Here is an 8196-nt window from a genome sequence, read left to right as displayed (position 1 = left end):
TTCAGCATCCTAGTTTTTCTGGTATAAGCGTTTATTTTTTACTTTTGCATGGGCAGGCACCAGGAATCACACCCAGGTCTCTGGCATGACAGCTGATTACACTGCCTGCTGTGTCACTATGACCTGCCTAAGGTATAGGCGTTTTTAAGGGATGGTACATTTCATCTAAATTATGCAATTTCACAGCAAAGCATTGTTATATCACTTTCTTTTTTTTTACTTGTACATGACTGTTCACAGCAGCTTTATTTACAACAGCCAAAAATTGGGAATAACCAAAATGACCTTCAAAAGGCAAATGGTTATACAGACTACAGCACACCCATACCATAGGGTAGCAATTAAATTAAAAGAAACAAACTATGAATACATGAAACAACTTGGATGGATCTCAAGGGCATTATGCAGAGTGAAAATGCCAATTTCAAGTCAATATGCAGTATTGTTTCATTTATATAACATTCTCAAAATAGCATAATTAGAGATAGGTTATAGATCATTGGTTACCAGGCATTACAGATGGTGGCTGGAGAAGTCAAGGGCTACATTTAACCACAAAATAGTAGCACAGGCAAGAACTTTGTGGAGAATAGTTCTGTATATTGCTTGAGGTGGAGGTTATAATAACCTACACATGATAAATGGTCCTCAAATACACACATACATTGTACAATTGTCAAATTCTTGGGTTGAGATTGTACTATAAGCACTGGAGGAACTGGGTGTAGGGTACTTGGACTTCTCTATGTTACCTTTGCAACTCTATATGAATCTATAACTACTACAAAATAAAAGGTTAAAAAATAGCTATTGAATATGATATGCAATAAACTGCTAATAAGATGACGTGAAGAAAATAAATCAGACTTCTCTATAATCTCTATCTTTTGGCTTTGGGAGGGAGAAAAGAGTCACTTTATTTATTTACTTTTTGCATGGGCAGTCACCAGGAATTGAACCCAGGTCTCTGGCATTACAGGCAATAACTCTGCCTGCTGAGTCATCATGGCCTGCCCAAGAGTAAGTTTTAAAACCAGGTTTTGAAGAATTATTTGGTGTTGTTTACAAATCTTCCAGTAAATTTTTATATTACTATTGGCACAATGTAAAATTAGATTGGATCCCTTATACAAAGTTACTAATAGGATAAGATTAATATTTGAAATGTATTTAGATTTGACTGCTTGCTGTTTTACTTCAGAGATTCAATTACATAGCCAATTGAGGCTAGATTTAATTATGTATAAGTTTAATTCTAAGAAGTACAACTCTTCAAGTTACTTATAATTAGCTTTCAGTTTTGATATAGAAAACATTTATAGTAGCCACAAAATGGAAGTAAATGTGAAATAAAGGCCACTTAAAATGAGAAACAATTCCTTGATGAAGTTTAAATACTTCTATGTGTTTACTGGAGATATTTCAACATCAGTAAAAATTATACAGATATACACATCCCTCAACTAGCCAATATTTCAATAATCCACAAAACTAACATACATGTAAAAAGAGCTCTCACAACTATTACCACCTAAAATGATGCATCATGCAGACATCAAGAATGTGTTCACTGACTTCTAACCTCTGCTCTTCTTTACAATTACTTTTGCTGTAACCAATACATGGTCCTTTCTGACTCCACATTTATTCTCACAAGCATTTTTCTTGGATTCTTCTTCTAATTGATAAATAAACAGTAAACAATTCAGATTGATCAGTAAGTCACCACTAGTCTCCAGAAACAGCTGGGGCTTCTGCCTCTTGAAGACTCATTTTACGAAGCTCCAGGTAGCTTTCTGCTTTATCTGCTACCTCTTGAAGACCTGGTCGTGAGGACCATACTCACTTTCAGACATCAGCTTCCTGGGTTTATGACAGTGCCCCCATACAGCTCTGAACTCCCTCTGGGGCAGTTAGAAATAGCCAGCAACTCAGAAGCTACCTCAGACCCCAAAACCGGGACTCCAGCTGTTCATATTATTTTAATACTCTCTTTTTAATATAGTGTCATCCCTTCTTTCACTCCTTATTTGGCAATTATGACTTCTTTCTCCACAGTGGATGCTCTGGGGATTAGTAAATTTTGAGTGGAATATATACAATCATCTTTTCCAATCTTTCTGATATGTTTGTCATACATTTTATGTTAAATATTGTATGTGGATTATGCAAAACCAGACATCAAGGGAGTTTTCCTTCAGTCAATTATTTTTATAGAGATGAAATTTTAAAAGATCCAATTTGTGACAACTAAAACACACTATCTGAAATTTAAGTATTAACTCACACACTCTAGATTGAGATTGAGGGATAGACTTTTTGAATATTGTTTGCACAGTAAAAAACCTCTCTGTTAACTCTTAAACTGAGTTAGACAATTAATTGTGATATGCAGTTCAGTTAGATACTTAAGTCAGTGTATTAAACTATTCTTGAGGTCTGCAGGGGATGCCCAAGGAGAAAACACAATAAACAGTCTTTTGTAACACAAAAGCAAAAGATGAAATTCTTTTCCATAATAAACAAGTGAAAAGTTTCTGAAACAACTAACTACATACTATAAATGTTATAGGAATGCACTTCACCTTTTAGTAAAAAATGTTTCCCTGATGAAAAACTGTATGTTGTGGATTGGAAAAACAATCAAATGTTTACTTTTCTAGTACATAGTACTAGCTCTAATATGTATTAGCTATATAGCATTAGTTTAATAATTTAAGTTTCATGAAATCCAGTTTCTTCTTACTGGGAATACAATTGCTTTAATTCCTCAAAATGTTTGCATATGTATTTGTATATATATATGTGTGTGTGTGTATATATGGATATATATATATGTAATAAAATAATATAAAAAATAGCCCATGATATAATTTATAGCCATTCAATAAAATTACAGTGCTTCTTATTTGTATTTTAAAGTGCAACTTTTTGAAGTGGCATGACAGTTTGTTTAAGATCATTGAGATTTTCACAGAGGATATACACTTATAGATAAGACATATTAACAGAAGAGTTGGGGCAGTAGATGGAAAATTAATTCTGTAGGATAGAACATTAGAATTTGAGATGTCTGTAGAGCAAACATCACGTTTCAGTTTTATACAATCTTTTTTTGTCTTGGGCACCTCATATACTAATCATTAGATGACTCTGTGGCCAAATACAGATGAAACTCTTAGAATAATTATGAAAACTATATGAATGTCTGGGTCCCCTAATACAAATTCTAATTTAATGGATAGATAAGGTGAACATGGAGTCTGAATAAAATATAGAAATAAGGAAATTTGATATTGGTAAGGATACATTTTAGAGTAAATGACCTATTAATTATTTGTGATCCCAATTTGACCTATAGATTTAGTGCATCCCTTAATTATTATTATTATTTTTTTGCATGAGCAGACACCAGGAATCAAATTCAGGTCTCTGGCAGAGCAGGTGAGAAATCTGCCACTGAGTCACCATCACACTGCCCCAAATTAAATTTTTTTTTGAAAGTTAAAAGTTTTTTTTTTAATTTAACCTCTATTTTTTTAAGTTTACATGTACAGCTTTTCCTTGAAAATTCCTGATGCCTTATTTTAATATTTTTATAGTTTACAGTTTTTTTTAATAGTTTTTTGGTCAGGCATTCAGTACTTTTGTTATGATTTTGTCTTTTTATTTTTTAACATATGTACTCAGTAATTCTTAACATCATCACATAGATGCATGATCATCGTTTCTTAGTACATTTGCATCGGTTTAGAGGAACTAGCAACACAACAGAAAAAGATATAAAATGTAAAAATAGAGAAAAGAAATAAAATTAGTAATAATAGTAAAAAAAAAACCCTATAGCTCAGATGCAGTTTCATTCAGTGTTTCAACATGATTACTTTACAATTAGGTAGTATTGTGCTGTCCATTTTTGAGTTTTTGTATCTAGTCCTGTTGCACAGTCTGTATCCCTTCAGCTTCAATTACCCATTATCTTACCCTGTTTCTAACTCCTGCTGGACTCTGTTACCAATGACATGTTCCAAGTTTATTCTCGAATGTCGGTTCACATCAGTGGGACCATACAGTATTTGTCTTTAGTTTTTGGCTGGACTCACTCAGCATAATATTCTCTAGGTCCATCCATGTGATTATATGCTTCATAAATTTATCTTGTCTTAAAGCTGCATAATATTCCATCGTATGTATATACCACAGTTTGTTTAGCCATTCTTCTGTTGATGGACATTTTGGCTGTTTCCATCTCTTTGCAATTATAAATAACGCTGCTATAAACATTGGTGTGCAAATGTCCATTTGTGTCTTTGCCCTTAAGTCCTTTGAGTAGATACTTAGCAATGGTATTGCTGGGTCATATGGCAATTCTATATTCAGCTTTTTGAGGAACCGCCAAACTGCCTTCCACAGTGGTTGCAACATTTGACATTCCCACCAACAGTGGATAAGTGTGCCTCTTTCACCGCATCCTCTCCAGCACTTATCATATTCTGTTTTGTTGATAATGGCCATTCTGGTGGGTGTGAGATGATATCTCATTGTGGTTTTGATTTGCATTTCTCTAATGGCCAGGGACATTCAGCATCTCTTCATGTGCCTCTTGGCCATCCGTATTTCCTCTTCTGGTAGGTGTCTGTTCAAGTCTTTTTCCCATTTTGTAATTGGGTTGGCTGTCTTTTTGTTGTTGAGTTGAACAATCTCTTTATAAATTCTGGATACTAGACCTTATCTGATATGTCATTTCCAAATATTATCTCCCATTGTGTAGGCTGTCTTTCTACTTTCTTTATGAAGTTCTTTGATGCACAAAAGTGTTTAATTTTGAGGAGCTCCCATTTATTTATTTATTTCTTCAGTGCTCTTGCTTTGGTTTAAGGTCCATAAAACCACCTCCAGTTGTAAGATTCATAAGATATCTCCCTAGATTTTCCTCTAACTGTTTTATGGTCTTAGACCCAATGTTTAGATCTTTGATCCATTTTGAGTTAACTTTTGTATAAGGTGTGAGATACGGGTCTTCTTTCATTCTTTTACATATGGATATCCAGTCCAAATTAAATTTTAATAGAGCATTATTTTGCAGAAATGGAAAATTGATTTTAAAATTTATATGAAAAAATCAAAGAACTAAGATACACAAAGCTACTTAGAAAATGAAGAATAAAATTGGATGCTGTGCTGGTTTGAAACTGTTAAATATCCCAGAATAGATATGCCCTTAATCCAATCTTGTGGGTGCAGGCTTATTGTGTGCGGGCCATTTTGATTAGATATTTTCCACAAAAGTGTTGTCTCACCCATTCAAGTCTCAATTTTAAATATTATCTCCCATACTCTAGATTGATTATTTGACTGGAGTCCTTAACAGAGCTCACAGAGAGAAAAAGAGCTGAGAACCCATAGAGAGAGCAGACACCTAGATGTAGATATTTGGAGATGCTTGAAGCACCAATACAGATAACAGATGACTAGACAGACATTTAGAGATGTAGAAGGGAAGATGCCTAGCAGAAGTCATAAGGATGCACTGAGGAAACCATTTTGAAAACAAACCTGAAAGGTCAACAGACATCATTTGCTTTCCCATGTGACCAAGTAATTCAAATGCTGCCTTTCCTCTGAGAAGGTATGCTCTTGTTGATGCCTTACTTTGTACAGTTTAATGGCCTTAGAATTGTAACTCATAACTTAGTAAACCCTCTTTAACGAAGCCAATCAATTTCTAGTATATTGCATTCTAGAAGCATTAGCAAACCAAAACATAGATCTCAAATGATTTAGTTTTAGGATTCATAAAAAAGGTAAAATAATCAAGAGAGTGTGATATTGTTTCAAGGACATATACATTGATCCATGGAACTGTACAGAGAGTTCAGACATAGACTAACACATATGTGGGGAATATTAGCACCATCATCAAGGTTTGAAGCATATAGGGTGGTGAGTCCATCACATTCATATTCAACAGTCATATTGGGCTAGTGCAGAGAAAAGATGGTCTTGGAGAATTACAGTATATTATAAAGTAAACCAGATAGATGCTGTAATTGTAATTGCTCTTTTAGATAGAGTGCTGTTGCTTAAAAAATTGTACACATCCTAGTTATTCAGTATATAGCTAGGTCTTATGATAGCAGATTTTTTTCAATATTAGTTAGTTTGCTTTCAGCTGCAAGGACAGCAGAACACCTTCATTGTTCTTGGTTGTAAAGCATATCTTCAGCTCTATGACTTAATCTTGTCTGATGATAACATGATTGAATTACTCTTCAAAAAGATATCATACTGGTTCACTCATATATGATGTTATTCTGGTTGATGATGAAGAAGTAGCAAATATGCCAGACTTATTGGTAAAAATTTGGCATGTTAGAGGATGGGTAATAAATCTAACAATAATTCAGCGACCTTTCACCTCATTGAAATTTTTAGGTAACAACCAGTTGAGAGAGCAATATCTTTTAAGGTAAAGGATAAATTCTTGTATTTAACCTTCATAAACTGAAAGGAAACAGAATACCTAGCTGCCTTTGAGGATTTTGGAAGTAACATATTTCTCACCTGGCTTGTACTACTTTGGACCACTTACTCAGTGTATTAGTTAGGGTTCTTTAGATAAACAGAATCAACAGGGAACACTTACAAATATAAAATTTATAAAAGTGTCTCACATCACCGCAGGAATGCAGAGTCCAAAGTCCACAGGGCAGGCTGTGATGCTGACAACTCTGATGTATGGCCTGGATGAACTCCACAGGAGAGGCTTACCAGCTGAAGCAGGAATGGGACCTGTCTCCTCTGAGTCCTCCTTAAAAGGCTTCCAGTGATTAAATTTAGCATCACTAATTGCAGAAGACACTCCACTTTGACTGATTACAAATGGAATCAGCTGTGGATGCAGCTGACGTGATCATGACCTAATCCTATGAAATGTCCCCGTTGCACAGACAGACAAGTGCTTGTCCAATCAGATAAGCAGGTACCACAACTTGGTCAAGTTGACACATGTCCCTAACCATGACAATCCACCCCTTGTCAACTTGGCACCTATATATATCACCTTAAACCATACTTAATCTCTAAATGAAAACAAAAAAGCACACTTTTTTTTTTCTTTTACCTGACAATACTCAACTGTCCTGCAAATAACTGGAAACACATTAAATGTCTCCTGAATAGGGTGCAAATCCTTGGGCAACATTCATTCTTAAACTTGATATCTTACAACTTAAATAGTATAACACAAACAAAACAGCATTACAGTCCTCGTTTCTGTAACTGATCACATGGTCGAAGTTCATATTTATCACTACCTTCTTCCACTACCCATTCCATGTTCCCTTTCCCCTCAGCAAGCACTTCAGCTGGCCATGGTTCTTTGCTTGGTCGTGTGAACCAAACTTTCATTCCTGAAGTTTCAGAGCCATTAGTAGTCCTTCCTGGATTGTGTTGTTGCAGTTATCCATTGATTTTAATCACAGGGCATGGTAGTACTAATAGACGCCCTAGGGGATCTCCTATATTCCAAGAAAACTCTTCTTTACCTCCATTATGTAGTTGCAGTCCTACTTCCTTCTGATAGTGAGGGTCAACTACCCCAGACAATAATGTAATCCCTTTCTTGGCTTGTTGATCCAGAGGCATAATTAGCCCCAAGTGACCAGGTGGCAATCTTAACTTCCAGTTCAGTGGTATCATTGTTGTTTCTCCTGGAGGAAGCACACCCAGTTTTGGAACTAAAACTTGTAGACCAGCAGAACTCAGGGTAGCAGGAACAGGAAGCAAAAATTTTCCTGGTGAATCACTAGGGGTAATAGTGAGTGGTACCACACCCATTTCTACCCCTTGATACCTGGACCCATGGATCCTGGCTATGGGAGAAACAGCACCATACAGCAGATGCTGATTCAGAGCATACACAGCTTCCTGGAGAACATTACCCTAGCCTTTCAAGTTTTTGCCACCTAGTTGGCACCGTAATTGAGTTTTCAAAAGGCCATTCAACCATTCTATCAATCCAGCTGCTTCTGGATGATGGGGAACATGGTAAGAGCAGAGAATTCCATGAGCATGCTCCCATTTCCACACTTCATTTGCTGTGAAGTGTGTTCCTTGATCCGAAGCAATACTATGTGGAATACCATGATGATGGATAAGGCATTCTGTAAGCCCTCAGATGATAGTTTTGGCAGA

The 8196-nt window shown here is 35.6% G+C and overlaps 1 pseudogene; it reads right to left on the bottom strand.

Moving 5' to 3' along the window:
• Positions 1–1577: 1577 nt before the first annotated feature.
• Positions 1578–1856, bottom strand: LOC143672844 (centromere protein W pseudogene; annotated as a pseudogene).
• Positions 1857–8196: the final 6340 nt, after the last annotated feature.

Source organism: Tamandua tetradactyla, assembly GCF_023851605.1.
Source record: "Tamandua tetradactyla isolate mTamTet1 chromosome 18 unlocalized genomic scaffold, mTamTet1.pri SUPER_18_unloc_1, whole genome shotgun sequence".
Classification (NCBI taxonomy): Eukaryota; Metazoa; Chordata; class Mammalia; order Pilosa; family Myrmecophagidae; genus Tamandua; species Tamandua tetradactyla.
This window is presented reverse-complemented; position numbering and strand designations above follow the sequence as displayed.